Below are 18407 nucleotides of genomic sequence, written 5' to 3'. Positions count from 1 at the left end.
CAGAAAACTACAGCTCGCACTGTGCAAGATGCCGTTTTCAATGCTTGCACAGTGCCGAATGCTTGTCCGCACTGTGCAATCATTGAAAACGCATCTTGCACAGTGCGAACATGCTACTACGCAGCTCACGTAGTGCTACGTGAATATCGCGTAGTGCGAAGTGCACTTCGCGTAGCTTCGCGTAGCGCTACTACGCGAACTACGCCCAGGGTTATCCATGAGATGGGTTTCCTGCAACAACGCCACATCCGGCGAGTGCCTTCTTATCAGCTGATTCACCATAGTGCGCTTTATCTTATCGCCTAAGCCATTCACATTCCAACAGAGGACGGAAAACCCCAAACCCAACCTACCGGTAGCCATCTACATCTCCAAAAAAGAACAGGATATCCACAGGCACCCTTAGCGTTTTCTGGTCACATAAAACAAATAAACCAACAAACAAAATCCCTTCAATCCCCAACCTCCAACCCCCCTCCCTGCACCCCTGCATGTAGCATACGCTCATCCCCAACTCGCAGTGTGCCTGTCGCCCCATCTAACTACATATATCTAAAAGTAGAAGATCGGAGGAGGACCTTACAACAGGCTGTCCAACCCCACCACACCAAACCAGCTGCTACCCCCCCGCCCACACCCGGTAAAGTGAAAAAGAGTCACGGACAAAAATTATCCAGAAAAAGGGGGGGGGGAGAAAGAACGAACAACCCCGACCAGACCCCTTTTGCCACCAGCCAGGCTGATACAATGTGAAGTCAAATATTTACTGATCTTCATTGTCTGTTTGGGCTTTAGTCCCGGCATCCGAGCCCTCGATCCGGTCCAGCCAGTCCGCAGCAACCTCAGGATTACCAAGTCTTAGCTTCATGTTCGATCCGCAGACGAGCCGGATACATCATTGAGTACGTCATGTCCCGGTCTCTTAGCCGCCGTTTGATGACCATAAAGCCTTGTCGTTTTCTCTGTACCATCTGGTTGAAGTCCGGGAAAAACAACAGCGAAGCGTTCTCATAGGCCAGCGGGCCCGTGGACCTCGCCGTTTGCAGGATAGCATCCCGGTCCCGAAAATTCAGGACCCGGGCAATAATGGGACGCGGAGCCGCCCCAACCTTCGGGTGGCCGCCGGGAACTCTGTGGGCCCTTTCCACGGTGAAGAAGTTACTGAGGCCCTTGGGCTTGAGATGTTTCAGGACGAGCTCCTCAACAAAGAGGTCTGGAGCGATCCCTTCCGATTTTTCCGGCACTCCCAAGATGCGGACGTTATTGCGGCGCGCCCGACCTTTATATTCATCGAGCTTTCGATCACTTTGAATCCGGGCCGTCTTGAGATCACGCACCTCCTTCTGCAATTCAGTCACATCCTCAATGAGACTCGTCGTCTTTATTTAGAGGTTCTTGACCTTCTCAGAAGTTTTGGTGAGGTCAGCCCTTATGAGACCCACCTCGATGGAGACCGTATCAAGTTTATTGTCCATCTTGCCCAAGGAAGAAAGAATCCCAGTTATAGCAGCCATCCGATCTTTCATGGTGGGATCGTCTTCAGTTGCCTCACCATCCCTGCCCCCCGACGGGGTTCGTTTCGCAGCGACTGGGGACCCCTTGGAGGTAGCATATTTGTCAATTTTGTTTGACTGGACCTGCCGAGAGCCTTTCGATGATTTCAGCTGAGGCTTCTCGGGGTCTCCTTTTGACGCCATCGCCACCGTAAAGGCAGGGGAAACCCACCACTCTTCGGTCGAGCCTAGGCAGGTTCTTCGATGGTTAACCTCCGACCAGGGTAGGGAGGTCCAGGATGTCCCTTCTGTCACCCTATTGCGGCAAATGATGTCCCGGGGGCCGCTGTTGTTGCACTTCGTCACGGGCGGCTCCACACTTGAGGTCCCGGCTTCTGAGATCGTAGGCCCCAATTTTCCCGATGACGATATTCGGTCGCCGAAGCGGCCGATCGAGACAGAATTTCACCTGGTGACTCAGGTGCTGGTCCCCCACCCCATGGTAGGGACGGGGCTCAGGATATTATGCCGGATAGCTGGTCAGGATGTGGTGGTCGGCGAAGCCGATGCTCAAGTGGCCATCTTGGTCGCTGGCGCGGCTCCTCCCTGACCGGGTGGGAAGTAATTTAATTATAATTAATTAACTATGTTAATTAATTTATTGGTATTTATTTTGAATAAATTGTTAATTAATTTTCAATTGGTAATTAATTAATTCTTAATTGATAATACATTTTTATTAATTGATAATTATGTGAATAATATTAATGTATTTGCTGAGCGGGTTGTGGGTTTATAGGGGAATAGGGTGGAAAGTAATTTAATTATAATTAATTAAATATGTAAATGTATTTATTAGTATTTATTTTGAATACATAGTTAATTAATTTTTAATTGGTAATTCATTAATTCTTAATTGGTAATTAATTGTTATTAATTGATTAATTGATAATTATGTGAATTATATTAATTTATTTTCAGTAGAGTGGGAATAGTAAAATTTACCCCTATGCTATCCAACGCTTTCCCTACTGTTGCACTCTCTGGAGTGGGAATAGTCATTTTTACCCCTATGCTATCCAACGCCTTCCCTACTGTTGCACTCTCTGGAGTGGGAATAGTAAGTTTTACCCCTACGCTATTCAACGCTTTCCCTACTGTTGCACTCTCTGGAGTGGGAATAGTAATTTTTACCCCTACGCTATCCAACGTTTTCCCTACTGTTGCACTCTCTGGAGTGGGAATAGTAACTTTTACCCCTACGCTATCCAACACTTTCCCTACTGTTCCACTCTCTGAAATTGTGAAGCAATTTTGTTCCTGGGGGCCGATATTGCAGCACCTCTGCAAAACCGGCCCCCAGTAACTAAACCTGCCCCCACCCTCCTGGGGAAAACTTGATGTTCGATACGGTCAGTCCTGCCCTGGTGTCATCTGTTATATGTCATCACCGAAACATTGCAGAGAAGAATGGACGCTAAGGTTACACCGAGAAGTAATAGGCAGTGCTTAATTTGTGCCGTTGCTATCCGGTGCTTAGCACCGGCACTTAAATATCAGGGCCAGGACTACGCATCTGCTGCGCGCACACCCACATTGATGATTCCAAGTGTGTGAGTCATACTGTCATCACCGGCGTCAGGGCGTTTAAACGGTTTAGTGTTGCGAGTGCGACTTGGAAGTTGCGAGTGAGTGGAGTGCCCGTCCGCCGCGACTCACATTTCTAAATCACGTGAGTTTAGGTAGCACTAGCAGCCCTGCTGCCTCTGCCCAGGCCCAGGCCAAGAGAGAATATATATATTGAATAATACTGAATATATATAATATATATAAATATAATATAATAATGTGCCAAGTTTCATTTCATCTTCATGGCGAACGCAGAGTTGTTGACAGTTTCTGTTTGCCAGTGGGTGGGCGGGCTGCGGAAGTTCAGAACGCGCACAATGATGTATTTGGGCGGGCCGCAGGGCTGTGGTGGGGCCGGGCTAGAGATTCTGATGGGGTTAGGGGCTGTGTGCGCGATAGTGCGCGCAGATTTTTTTCACTTTGGCTCAGGCTGCCACCAGTTGCCTTGCCACACCCCAGTATAACCACCGTGCTGCGCAGTTACAGCTGCAGGCGGCAGCTCCCCACGCCACGGCCCACCACGAGACGAGTCATCCACATAAAGTTAGCCCGGCGGCCCCGGCCCGACGCGACCAACAACGACGACGAAGCTGAAGGGCAGAGCTGGTCTGTCCTAGCTATGCTGCAACTGTGTCTGGTCTGGTGGCAGCCAGTAGTACAGCCTCAGGACGGTCTGGCACTGGCACTGCAGACTGCGGCCTGGTAGCAAGCAGGCAGCACGCAGAAGTACAACTGAGCAGTCAGTGCAGTGACAGTGCAGCTAGAAAGCAGTGTGTGTGTCCCCGCAGACCAGCCCACCATGAATAACGGTAAGAAGATAGAAATTAAGTTAAGGAAAGCACTTAAAATTTTGAGTCAAGTTCTGCAGCACTATTTGAATTAAATTAATTGTCATTTGTACACTTAGTAACTAGTTAAGCGAAGCCTGCTGAGCTAACTAGGGATGCCAATTGCCAATGCTATGCCGAATGCCATCACCGTCCGGACACCGAGAGCATAAGAAAGATGTGGGGTCGGAGAGTGATTTTCCTAATGAGGAAGAATACACACGTTCATTGATCATTTAGTTGACTGTGTGGCAAGTGGCTTGGGTTTTAGTAACGGGGGAATGATGCAAAGCCTGCATTCAAGCCCTCTAAATCAGCAGCCATTTTAATCAGTGCCTGGTACGTGTCCTCTTTAAAAATGCGGTATGGACTTTGAGGTGACTGCAGCCCGTATGCTTTGCTGTGAGTTCTAGTAAAATGTCTAAGGACAGGCCTGGCCTACAGGAAGGGTGGTACAATTTTCATGACGTGTTTCGCAAAGTAGGTCTGTGGTGCCGGAGTGTGAACATTATGTTGTTTCTGGTAGCAAAGCGCGCGCAGTGCACCAATACCATGCCGATAATTATTGAAAAAATATCGGTGTTAACGGGGCAAGTTGCACATAAACGCTGTCACAGGTTGCTCAGGGGAGCACAGATGAGGTGGGTTGATTGTGTGGAGTAATCAGCGCTTAATTTGAGCCCAGTGTTTTCCGCTGCTGAGACTGATGTTGGTATCCCCGAATCTCTTGAGAGACTCCCACAAGCTTCGACTGTTAAGGGTGGAGTTGCAAGTTGTGCATGGCCATAGCCGGTTAACAATCAGCACATCTGTGTGTGTGTGTGTGTGTGTATGTGTGTGTGTGTCCAATTACAAGTCCTCCTCGAGGCACAACTGGAGTAGGAAAGCTGGTCTGGGGGTCGTAAGATGCAAGGGCTGAGTTAGGAGGGAATGGGTTGGGCGTAAGGTACAAGACTAGAAATATAAAGGGCAATGCAGTGGGAGTAAATGGCCTGGCTGGTGTTGTGGGTAATACGGTGCAAGACTGGCATTGTACAGGGCAAGGCTTTGGTAGTAAGAAACAAAGCAGGGAGAGTATAGAACTCAGCGTTAGGAGAGGCTGGTATGGGGGTCGCAAAGTGCAGGTGCTGAGTCTAGGAGAGACTGGGCTGGAGGAGGTAAGGTCGGTGCAAGACTGGCATTATATGGGAAGAGTGCATGGAGGGTAACGGGCCTGTCTGGGATAAGAAAAACTGTCATCAGGTTCGTGAGGTGTAAGATCTGGCCTGGGCTGGGTTGGGGGAAGCAGGGCACAAAAATAAGGGGAGTCAATGCTGGCTCCTCCTCTATTATTAAAACACCGGCATGGCATCACTCATCTAAATTAGCACTGGAGTGGACACTCTGTAATTAGATTAGATCTTAAGGGAGGCAATGAGGGGTTTGAATCTTCAAATGCCTCCTATGAAATACTGACGCAGACTGTGCAGAAGTTTTTGTTGATCTAATGCCTACTATCAGAGAGAGAATTATTCTGGGCAGGGGATGTGAGTGTGTCGAGGAATGCGGTGCCTGCCTTTTCGAGCTCCTCTGAACCTATTTGTGCGGCAGCGACTTTCCCATCTCCTTCTCCTGTGGTCCGACCGACCCTTTGATTTATATCACATCACATTTGAGTAAAGTGAAGGCATCCCAGAGACCATGATTTCCACCCAGCACCCTGTCATGGTTTGTTAAAGGAGCCTTTTCCTGTTATCATACGAATTATGAACTGCTCCTCATGGAGATTAGAGTTCCTGAATACTTGAAGCAAACACGACTGTCACCACTACTACAGAAACCATCATTGAGCCCAGTACAGCCCTACAGCACAATATTAGATATCCCGTTTTGTAAAAAATATGGGCAATGTGGTAATAAAACAAGTTTCATCACACATGAAATGGAAGCCATTGGTCTACTAGAGGACTTGCAGCCTCGGTTTAGATCCCTCCGCGAAATGTATAAGGGAGCACTTTTGTATGATCGCAGACCAGGGGGAGGCAGCACTACTGTTGTATGGCATCTCGGATGTGTTTGGACTTTGGTACCATTGATCAAAGCACCCCATTGAATCAACAACAGTTTGATGGCTAGGGCATCGCATCAGCAAATACTTTTAACTGGATTGACTCATTTCTCTCGGACATGGCATGCCCTACCCCCAGTATTATCCTTTCCCCAAATCAGCACACAGAGCACTGAAATTGTCCCTTTTCAATGCATTAGTGGTTTTAGCTAATTTATTACAAACGTGTGCTTTAAATGCACTTTTGCTTTAATTTTTTTTCAAAATGGTTCACGGGGAACTATCAAAACCTTACGAAGGCTCCCATTCTGAAATTCAGATCAGGTATTATATTTGACTTTTAGCAGTGCCGCTTGAAAATGTGTGTGGAGCTAATATAGTAAGTAGGTGGAGCCAGTGGAAGGAGTGGGTGGAGCCAGAAAAAGTGGGTGTGGCCTCTGACAAACATTTGAGCACCTGCACTTCATATTTTACAAATTAAGCACTGGTAATAGGTAACTATGCAGATATTAAATTGAGGTTTAAGACTGCAATGCCTCCGTGGGTAGCTAGATGTCCTTTCAAGAAATATATATATAGCTGGAGATGAATGTCTGCTGCATTAACAAGGGAAAGTGTGACGTTGTGTGCATGTCTGGCCTTGCCCTCGTGAATGCTGGCCTGTATCCAGTGATACGCCTTGTGAAATGTCATGATATCCGGTTCTGAGCAATGTCAAATAGGAGCTGCTTCTGTCCATCCCTGGGGATTAATACAGTAATATCAACGCTCCTATGGAGGGTGTTATGATATGGACCAGTAACTGAACTGGGGACTTATGTGATTAAAGAATAAGGCATGCATCCAGTATGTGCCAGTACGTTTATCTGGGTGCAGCAATTCAGCACCAAAGTCAGCAACTACACTTCCTTGCACAAATAATATTGTAATATCTGGTTGGCTGCAGGAACAGATGCAAACAACGGATATGATAAAACATATAATAACATTTATCTCTTAGGGTGCTCTACCATTGTCAGCATCTACATGTCCTTGCATGGATTATCTACAGAAAAGAATGTAGTTTCTCTTTCAGCATACACATTTGAAAAATTGCAATAGTTTAAGGCTTCTGTGATGTCATCGATGATTCCATTGGTGTACGCATATATGATGTTGGGATTGATGTCATAGAAGGCTCAATTTGCGATATATTCTCTGATATCATGTGTGAGGTTGTGAGCAGTGCATTGTGGGTGGATGCACAGCCAACCATAACAAGGGAATTTCAGTGGGTTTCAGTGGATTGTACGTTTTTCCAGGCATTTGTAGGTTTTTATTCATTACATTCATTAGACAACTATGACTATTCTAAACAAAGATTTTTTCAGAAAAACTATAACACCCATAAACTAACATTACACAGTATATGTTGCCAGGTCCTACTTGTTACTTTTCTTGAGTCTACGTCTAGAGGTGAATTATTATTTGCAGATTATTTGTTATAAATTCTCCAAATGACAAAAAAAAAATATAAAGCATGTAATCATGCAGCAGATCCATTAAGCAAGATGCATTTTCACCCTTGCCTTCCATATACAATTGTTTTCATATATTTCATCTACAATGCTTAGAGTCCTCCTAAAATTTCAAATGTATTTAAAAGTCAAATGTTCTTCTCGGCTCTTAATTGCAGTTTTTTTTATTTTTTACCTTTGTCTTGATACAGTTTCAGATTCTAGAGACCTTTTTAGGTCGAGCCTAGCAAACAGCACAGCTTGCAAAAGACGTATTGCAGGTTTACCAAAAACGAAGAGGGTGCTTGCAGCTAGCCCATTTCTTAACCTTGGTTAGTTTTACTGTTACTCTCATTTGCCTGCTTTTGAGGTCTCGTATAGGCAGCGCTTGTGCTGTCTCTGCGAGACATGCTGTATTCAGGATATGGACTTAAAAGCTCTGCCCGTTACATGTGTTGTTACTCATAGCTTGTGAGCACTATTTCTTTTTTTAAGCTGGAAACACTCGAGACCAGTGCTCGTGGTTTACAAAGCTCTGTTGTAAAGAGGGCTGTAAATCTTGCTCCTATCATGCCACATTGGCTGTGTATTCATAGACTGAGGTCTGTTTTGGCTGCAGTTGCCTCCTCCTCCCTTCTGCTTTTGAAACGCACTGCCTGGCGTCATGGTCCCTGCCTTCCAATTGACGCTGCCGCCTCCCTCTTAAGAGGCATCTCGATATGAATGAATAAATTGAGTCTTATACCCTGCAACTTAGCCCAAGGGCATCAAGGCGCCTAAAGATCGTACAGCTTGTGAATGTTCTAGTCCCAGACTACAGATAAGCCTCTACAAAAAGGTGCGTTTTCAGAGCTTTTCGGAAGAGAGTGATGGAGGATTGTCCTGCCAGTTCAGGGGGAGAGAGTTCCACAGCCTAGGAGCCAGGGAGGAGAAGGCTCTCCCTCCCCACCTTACTTTAAGAAACCAAGGAACTGACAGAAGATTTTTATTGGAAGAGCGGAGGGCTCTGCAGGGAGAGTAAGGGTGTAGAAGGGCCCTAATGCCCTCCGAACCTGAGCCATATAAGGCCCATGGGCAAGACAAAGGATCTTAAACGAGATCCTGGACTGAATGGGCAACCAGTGCAGGCTCTTCCTAGCTACGGAGGCTGAAGAAAGTCTAAGGAGGTTAAGAACCAGCCTGGGCGCCGCACTTTGCACTATCTGTAAGCACTGAAGAAGGCTCTTATTGATACCTGAATAAAGCGCATTACAGTAGTCTAATCTCGAGGAGACGAGAGCCACAGTGACCTGCTTCCGCGCTTCGAGAGAGAGGAAGTGTGCAATCCTTTTCAGAACCCTGATGATCCCACAGCAGGTGGAAACAGTCCTGCTGACCTGACGGTCAAAGGAGAGCGTGGAATTGATCAGTACACCCAGATTCCTGGCAAATTGAGAAGAAAGAGGACACGCCCCAAGGGACGGCGGCCACCAATCACTCGACCAGATATCCTGGTTACCCCCGAAGATCAGGACCTCTGTCTTCTCTCCGTTTAACTTCAGGAAGTTCTGGATCATCCATGAGGAGACTGCTTCCATGCAGTTCCTGAAGTTAGAAGCGGAGAGGCTGACCGATTGAGAGAGGGAAACCATGATTTGGGTGTCGTCAGCATATGACAACACCTCTAGGCCAAAGGAACGTACTAACCTGGCTAGTGGGGCCACATAGATGTTAAAAAGTGTGGGGCTCAGGGAAGATCCCCGAGGAACCCCACACTGCACAGGTTTAGAGGGAGAGAGGAATTCGCCCAGCTTTACCCTCTGTTCTCTTTGGCTAAGGAAAGAGGTCAGAAGGTTCAAGGCTGAGCCGCCAACTCCAATCTCCCGAAGGCGGGAAATCAAGACAGAAGGAGACAGGGTGTCGAATGCCGACGTGTGGTCGAGCAGGACCAGAAGGGTAGTCTGGCCCATGTCGACCTTCGATCGGATGTTGTTAATGACCACCGTAAGGGCGGACACCGTGCTATGGGCTCTCCGAAAACCATGTTGAGAAGAGTCCAACAAACTAGCGTCATCCAGGAAGGCGCTTAAATGATGGTTAAGGTGGGACTCAAGAATTTTAGCTGGGGCGGGTAGCAGAGAAATTGGGCGAAAGTTCTTCAACACCCCAGGATCCAGAGAGGCCTTTTTCAGGAGGGGTTTAACAACCGCCATTTTCCACGAGAGGGGAAATTTCGATAGGGTATTATAACTGCACATCTATTTAATTTTAAGGACTCTATTGCCATGACTGAGACTAGCTCCATTCCAATCTCCATATTTCTATAATTAATCTGTCCTGAGCAAGGTTAATGACAAAAAGGGTGATTAGGCCTTTTCAGTTTCTATACTTTTACTGATTTCAAACATGCAAAAAAACTGTGTTTGGCTTTTTGGTATTCAATTGTTTCTAATATTGTTGCATTGACAATCAACCTGTGTGCGTCAAAGCAGTTTTATCACTGAAGAATGTTTTGAAGTTTATGGTGAGATTATGAAGGCACATTGGAGCCCATAGTATATATATAAATATTCTATAAGTAAGCTTTACATCAGCACAAACAAGTGTGCAAAGTCTACCACAGCACAGTCGCCAAAATGTGGAAGAGCTTTGTTTGCAGAATGACAACTATTTTACAAACTGATTGAGAAATGTCCCTTTTTATAAGGAATGTATTTATTAATTAACATAGTTTCTTTTTGATTATGGAGCACGTAAACCATTTTAATGTAGATCCATTTCTTAAAGTCCTTCAAGTTGCTTTTTAAATAAAATATGATACCTGACATTTTCAATTACTGGTAAATCAGCAGTGATAATAAAAGTAAGTTGCACGTCATCGTAAGTTACTCACGCAGCCTGTCTAACTGCATCTCACACTCCATGTTCTCTGTCTTAAAGATTGTCTTTCCGGGTTCCAGACATTGCTATTCACAGATGTAGTGCTAAGGAAGGACAAAGGTCAGATGCCCCTAGCAGAGGAAAGTTAAACAACAACTATCTTCAAACCCCATGATAACTTATGTATAAACAACCATTTGCAATGCAATAGTTCTCGCACTTGCAAGAGTTTGAGCAATTGACATTCTAAATGATAATGCCTTTTGTTTATGTGTTTTGAAAATCTGCACGCGGTGCCTAAAGACTCACTTTGTACTTATAGTCCTTGCTTATGAGAAGGAAGGCTGGTAGTAAAAGAGGTGCAGTTACTGCCACCCTTGCTTCTCGTAAGCAATGACTATAAGTACAAAGTGCGTGTTTACGTACCACTTGCAGGTTTTCAAAACACATAAATAAAAGGCATTGTCATCTACAATGCCAATAGCTAAAACTCTCACAAATGTGAGACCTATTGCATTGTAAATGCTTGATATGCGATGTCTTGCCTTGTTCATCTTGGATCTGTCACGTCCCTGGAGCATCACCAATTTACTTATGTTCATCCACTTCTCACTTTCACAGAACTACTTTTTTCTTTTGTTTTAAGCACTCCAAGAGAGTGAATACGTTATACGAGTGTCTCCCAATCGTGCTTCTCTTCCTCCCTCCATGCTTCACATCGGTCTCTCTTGCCAGTCTACTTTATCCTGCCTACTTTGTGATGTGCTCGCCCTTGTGTGCTTCTCCCCTCATGTTGCGTCTTGCCCATGTGCTTCTCCCCCAGCTCCTCGTTGCTCTTTCTCACCCATTTGCTTTTCTCTCTACCACCCTCTCCACATTTCCCTCTCTCATCCATTTGCTTTTCTCTGTCCAAACCAGTACCCCCTGTGTTGCTTCCACCAACCATGCCCTTAGTAATGCATCCCTCCACCCGTGTCCCTTGATTTTGATTCAACACCCTCTGGCCCCTTGTGTTGTTTCCCCTGTCCGTTTCAAGAATATTTTTTTTCCAATTTATTCTCTGATCCAACACAGATCAGTAAATAAAAAGGAAAAAAGCACCAGTCTAATTTTGTAGGTGTACATGCGTGGTGCGCACATCTACAAAATGAAGCGGGTGGCCGCATCATAGGCTTTTTTTAATTCTTTTTTACCATGCTGCACAGCATCAGAGATGCTGAACAACAGCATTTCGAAGGTGAGACCTACAGGCTTTGACAATACTTGTTTCTTTTGCTGCTGAATATACACTTTTCTTATAGAAAATGTTTTGCTATGTCCACACATTCGAGATATAGGGCAACAACAATCCCTAAACTGGCCTACAGGATAGTGAGTACTAGTTGAGGAATCCTATGCAGAAGTGATTTGCGCAGACAAACTCATTTTCAAGTTCAAACTTGTTGCATTAAATACATTGATGCAATGCAATATTAAATGAGCATGGCACCATACCTGTCCTTGAAGAAAGTACGGTTTGTCACTCACATGCCCTTTATTCTCGGTAATACCAGATCTGCCTGTGGCCAGTCACTCAAATGCACCTTCATTTCTTGAATGGCTCTCTCCCCACACTTATAGAGGTAGTATATATGTAGATTATGTCAAATGCGAGCCGCATCAATGACCACTGCTTTGAACAGTGGGGCCTCTTGTCAAAACAGACTAGCAACGTCTGCAACAACATATGTACTAATGGCATGCTCTCATGCCTTTTATTATCACGTCTTTGATACGTTTCGACAATCAGCTAAAGCACCCAAACTTTTCATGAAGTTTATGCTACTCCATGTTTGCTAGAACATCTAGCTGCCAAAGTAGAGCATTTTATATTTCATATTTTGGGCATTTCTGTTGCAAAAGCTGAGCGTGTGCCGATTGCTTTAGAATTGATGGCATAACTACTAAATACATTTCTAAATCCTTTCAGTGAAACAATTTGTAAATGTTTGTCGACCCAGTACACATATTTTTCTGGATTTACGAAGCGATGTAGCTATCTCCTCTTTTACTCGTCCTTCTGTTTCTCCTGTTCTTCTTCAGTAAACAAGTCCAGATACTCCCACCATGCCCTTGCCATTAATCATCATCACTCACTGGCACTGTTAAGGCCATTAACATTCCAGAGGGCACCTCAATTGGCATTTCCTTTAACCAGCTGTTCTGCCAGCTCCGTTTTTAGTTAGATCAAGATTACAGACAGCTTTTCTTGATTGTTTCCAATCCATTAAATACACTTATGGAGAGCTTTGGGTCAGGCAGCCCCTTGCTCATGGCTTGTTGCCTATTTGCTTGTCTGCTCTTGAATTAATAGCTCTCCTTCATAACTTTATTTTTGTCCTGCCCAGTAGCAATTCAGCTACACAATGTTTGCATTGGATTAATTGTATCCTTCCACTGTATAAATAAAGGGACTCTTTTCTATTTCTTTTGAACACTCCAAAAGAGCGCATGTATTTCCTTGCTCTATCCCCCTGCATTTTGGGCCACCTTCACGCTTTCTTAACTTCAGCCCCTCTAAAGCTCCCCTTTCCCTATCCCACTCCCCGTGTTACACTTTATTTTTTATTAATTAACATTTATTTCGCTGACTCGGTAGCTGCAAAGTGCTACCAGCTGCTCAATTACTTTTCGGCACCTTACAAACTCGTTTTTCACGTTTTAAACATTTTATTTTACAATTCTAACATGGCCGTCTGTCAAGAAAGTAACGTAAATAAAACATTGCGCCTGTCATGACGCATGAGCAAGCATGCGTCACGATATATGAATGCACCTGTGTCACAACACTGTCACGATATATGAGTGCACCTGTGTCACAACACTGACCACAACGAATGGATGCAAGTACATAATGACGCATACATGCACATCAGTGGCCATCTTGGAACAATTTTTTTCAAATTATTATTATTTTTTTTTAGGATTACGGGCTATGCACCCACGAGCATCTTGAAATGTTCGTGTATATGTTATCGGCAAAGAGCAGTGGCAAACCTAGGGGCTAAGCCTTTTAGAGCCGAGAACTATTGGCTTTGCCAATGCTTTCTTTCATCAAGTAGTTCTCTTTTACATTCATGCATGGTGTACAAAAGCATCCTCCACTATAGTAACATTTGGTTTCTGAGGCTGCGTGCGGGACACGCAGTATGCCCACTTAGGAGGGCGCCCACCTTAGTGCACATTTGGCACATCCCAGGTCTAGTATCAGGACTCCCTGGAGGTCCCCACAATCCAGTGCAGGACGCAGCCACCATTTCCGGTGTGCAGCAGGTGGGGGCAAGGTACTTATACCTGGCCCTTCCACCTACGCCGTGTCATCCTGCTGGGTCGGGTCTAAGCTGCGGCCTACATCGGGTAAGTTCGGCCCCAAATCGTCAATCCTCCCAGCCCTCCTGCCCTCCATCACCTGATCCAGTTATCCCTCTCTTGAGGCCGTCCTGCATCCTTCCAGGGCTCTAATTTTGGCCCCTCTCACCTGAAGTGGACTCCGGCCCGATCTTCATTACTGCCCATGGTTCCTGGGAGCATTGGTGGCCCTGGCTGGGGTGGGTCAGTGGTCGGCCGCCATCCTGGTGACGTGACCGCTTGTGGCGTGAGGAGTTTGTGGTCAGGCCTCCAGTATCGGTGCCGGAGGCCATGGGGCATAAAATGCAGATCCCCCGGAGTGAATGGACGACTTGAATTGTTCGTTGTTACAGTTGTTTGTACCTGGGATTTATTTCCTCATTGATAGTGGCGTGTGAGAGTGAACCTCACAGAAGTACTACGCCATTGATCAGAATTGCGAGTTTGCTTAGTAAAATTGTGAAGGGTGCCGCTAGATTGGACCTACTGCTGTTTTTTTCACCCTGTCCTGAGGAGGCCAGTTTTGTTGGAAGGTCGAAACGCGACCGCGTCGACACTTTCCACAAAGAGGAGTCTGATTTCAACTAGAAATTAAAGTGGAATTATATCTTTTTGACACCGTTTTTATATTTAGGTTCCATATTGTTTGCTTTGAACAATTGTGTCTGACTACCTCGGAGTGTACTTCCTAGAAGTAATAGGAGGACACCTAGCTTTTGCTTCAATAATTTTTGTTTGGGTGAAGATGGATTTATTTGTGATTATGTACTGTTTGTATTAATTTTGTGTATTATGTCCCTTGTTGTTGTATATAGCTGTGTACATATGTATGTATATTTGTGTATAATGTAAATTTGAAACTGACTGAAACTATTGAAGAATGTCTTTATGTGATTATGATAATTAAAATGTATAATCATGTTCTCCATTATTTGTGATGCTATGCTCATTGATGAAGTAGTAGGTTAGTGGACTAGTGTCACCAGTATAGGAGAATTAGTAGTCCCCTATTAGTTAATTCTTCAGATATCTATTCCTCCTTTGCCATTTTCTTAGTTTGCTTGCATGGGGCAACTTTCAGCATGGTGGTGAAGGGGTGTGGGAACCCGCAGGCTTCCCGATGAGGTCGAGGCTGCCACCGGTCCAGCATGCATGCCGCCTTCCGCCCTAGCCAGCATGGCTGGGGCAGCATGCAGAGGGATATCGTGCCAGTGCACCGTCTGAAACTTGCGTTCCGTATTGCCGTGCACGGGGTTGGAGCTGGTCCAGAGTCATGCAGTAATTTTAGGTGAGTTGTCTTCCTCAAACTGCCACCACCGCCCTCCCCCTCACAGGCCACATACGTGGCTGTCACAAGCAATGTTCCCTCTAATTTTTTTCCTCTGTGTGTGGCAGTGGAGGGTCTCTGTGCGCTGCAACCATGGCTATGTGCGCCACGAACCAGACAACACGCGTGTGCCCTGCCAAATATCACTCTAAATATTTACTTGAAAAGATGGTGCATTTTCACACATACAGCGCCACGTTAAGGGTCTTTAGGTCGGTTTGCAAATTGGATAAACACGCCATTACATGAATTAGTTACACAGACAAGTACACTTCAGGCTTAGAAAAGCACAAGACTCCAGTGGTGGTACCATCATTAGATTTTACTAAATATTCTTAACTGGAGCACTGTTCATTGGGTGGGGAAATATTGAGAGCCTATACAATATCACATGTACACCATAAGTTACAAAATTATATAACATATTTACAATTTGATGTGAGAGCTGCTGAGTAATGTTGGGCTATCCCACCAGAGATAGTTTGTAAAACTTAGACATCCAGGCAAACATGGACTGTGGGAGAGAGCCGTTCAGACATGTCAAGTGGCATCACTAGATGGGTGAGAGGGTTGCCTCTCACGGCGATCCTTGCCATTTTTCCAGTGCTGATACACTCTATCAAGGTCAACTTTCCCATTCAGGAGGTAGGCCTTTGTCCTCATCAGCATATCCAAATGCTTCTGCTCTAGTCTATTCCTCAATTTACTCTTGAAAGTATTCATGAGGCTGAATACTCTTTCACAATCAGCACTAGAAGCTTGAAATGTTGCACAGACATCAACAAGCTGAGACACAACACTATACTGAGCAGCATTGCGTACAGTGAAATTCACCAGGTCTTGAAAGGTGGTAAATAACCCACCCTTTACATGTTCTGCCACCACATATTTATAATCTCTGTATTGCCGAACAACATCTTCTGGTGTTTCACAATCACCCAGGACCAAGAAATTTTTATACTTTTCAACAAGTCTTTGTATATTCTCAGTCCCAAAATCAAAATGTGATTGTGTTGCCATTGCCTGTATTTCAAAACTTGCCCATTCTTTCAGTTGATCTTCAGGGAACCTTTTTTGCATGTGCTCACAAAGAAGGGAAACAAAGGACAAAATAGGTCCACTGTCAAACTCTTGCCTTTCCTTCTACAACACAATCATATCTCTTACATTGCTGCTCCAAAAGACAGTGTCCCCCAAATATTGTTCCTTAATTTGGCCAATCTTTGCTCTTTCATACTGTACAGCTTCAACAGTAGTCAAAGAACTTTTTTGGAACAATTTGCACAAAGATGCAAATTCACTCAGAATGTCATTAAGTACTGCAAGGGAAAGACGGTAGTTTGAGTCAGATAGCTTTTTGTAACAATATTTAGCAACTGGATCATTCTCTTCCACTTTTTCATGCTCAAAGTACTTAAGAACAGCCTCATAATTCCGAATTAGTGCACCAACTGCAAAATGCCTTGAAAGCCACCGGACTTCATTTAATGGTCGAAAAGAGACCACTTCACAATCAGTGACTGATGCCTTTTCATCCAGCTTGGACTTCCTTGCAGGAGATGTGGAGAACACAGTGTAGACAGTCCTCAATAATTTCTCCATCTCTTTAATCATTGGAACCCTCTTCCAGGCATCATCAACTCCCAAATCTTCTCGGTGAGCGACATAATGCTGCTCAACTAGATTGGGAATGGAGTGTTTAAGGCGAGTAGCAACACCATTATTTTTACCCAGCATCACAGACGCATCATCGGATGTGAACATGACCATTTTCATGCGGTCCAGTTCATTGGCAGTGTAGAATTCTTTCATAGCAGTAGTGATAGCCTCAGCATTACAACTAGTCAGATTCACTATGCCGCCAAACAGTGTTTTGTGCTCTGTTGAGGTTACAGGTCGGAACTTGAAGTACAGGATGAGCATTTTTGTAACAGAAATATCTGTGCTCTCATCAATTATCAATGTGTGATACAAAGCGTTACGAAGTTCTGCCATACCTTCACAGTGTATCACGCTATTGATGGCCTCAAGGAACTCAAAGGCATAGTTCTTGCTCCTCCAGCTGTCTGGTATCTTCACATACAAAGCTAGGTGGTCATGGATGTCTTGTACAGATAACATTGAAGTATTCATCTTCACGGCCAGCAACACATTGTTGATGAGAATCTTTATCTCCTCAGGCAGGGATCTTTGTCGTTCAACTACTTCCATTCTATTTGCTTTGTCAGTGGCAGTTTCTGTCAGCATTGCCCACACTCCAAAACCAAACCTGGCAGCAGCACTTCTGTTTCTCAATATCACCATGGCAGACTCGTGAACTTTGCTAATTAGATGGCGTTTCAGGTAATCCAGTTTTCAGCCATCACTCCATTTCTTCCCTGTAGAAAAGTCCCCAACAATCTTGGCTTCGGCACAAGCTTTGCAAATCAAGCCCACGTCTGGACTGTATTGAAATAGTTCCCCAAGTTGCACGCGAACCTTGCTTCGTGATTTCTGTGTCTCAGCCTCCACAATTTCTTTCATCCACTCTTCCTTGAATACAAGGCAGCATTTCTTCCTTTGTGGTGAAGCATCACACTCTGCAGAAGGTACAGCTTTGCGCTTGAACATATTTGTGATAACTGGGTTTAGCCTGCTATGCTACAAAGCCTGCAAAATAAAGGAACATAGCTAAAGTTGATGCCTATGCTCATAATTGCAATCTGTCACATAATACAGAGGCATTGCCGGCAAAACGTGGAGTGTAATTACCTGGATTTCTGTCCACTGCCCTGCCCTTTCAAACTTAAATGATGCACTGTCCGTAGAGCCTGCAATAGAAGTAAAGCTTGTTACAGCACATTGTGAATTTGTGATACAGCAATATACCATGTGCACCATAAAGGAACTCTACCAAACAATTACCTGTTGTGATTGTGCTCACGTATGCCTGTTCAAAGGTGTGGAGTACTGTCTGCGAAACCTAGAACAGAAGAAAACATGGGTAAGGTATGTTGATAAAATTACAATGCACAAGATGGACCACAGTTTAATTCTACCAAACAAGCACCTGCTCTGCTTGTACTCAGGTATCCCCGTTCAAATGTGTGGGGTACTGCCTGCGAATCCTAGAACAGAAGAAAACATGGGTAAGGTATGTTGTTATATTACAATGCACAAGATGGACCACAGTTTAACTCTACCAAACAAGTACCTGCTCTGCTTGTACTCAAGTATCCCTGTTCAAATGTGTGAGGTACTGTCTGCGAATCCTAGAACAGAAGAAAACATGGGTAAGGTATGTTGTTATACTACAATGCACAAGATTCACCACAGTTTAACTCTACCAAACAATTACCTGCT

General features: G+C 44.7%; 1 pseudogene; it reads right to left on the bottom strand.

Annotated features, from left to right (window-relative positions):
• Positions 1–3735: 3735 nt before the first annotated feature.
• LOC144756474 (uncharacterized) lies at positions 3736–17675 on the bottom strand (annotated as a pseudogene).
• Between the last annotated feature and the right edge of the window lie 732 nt (positions 17676–18407).

The sequence above is a fragment of the Lissotriton helveticus genome, chromosome 5_1 (genome assembly GCF_964261635.1).
Source record: "Lissotriton helveticus chromosome 5_1, aLisHel1.1, whole genome shotgun sequence".
Lineage (NCBI taxonomy): Eukaryota > Metazoa > Chordata > Amphibia > Caudata > Salamandridae > Lissotriton > Lissotriton helveticus.
The sequence above is the reverse complement of the archived record's forward strand: the minus strand, read 5'-3'. Positions and strand labels throughout refer to the sequence as shown.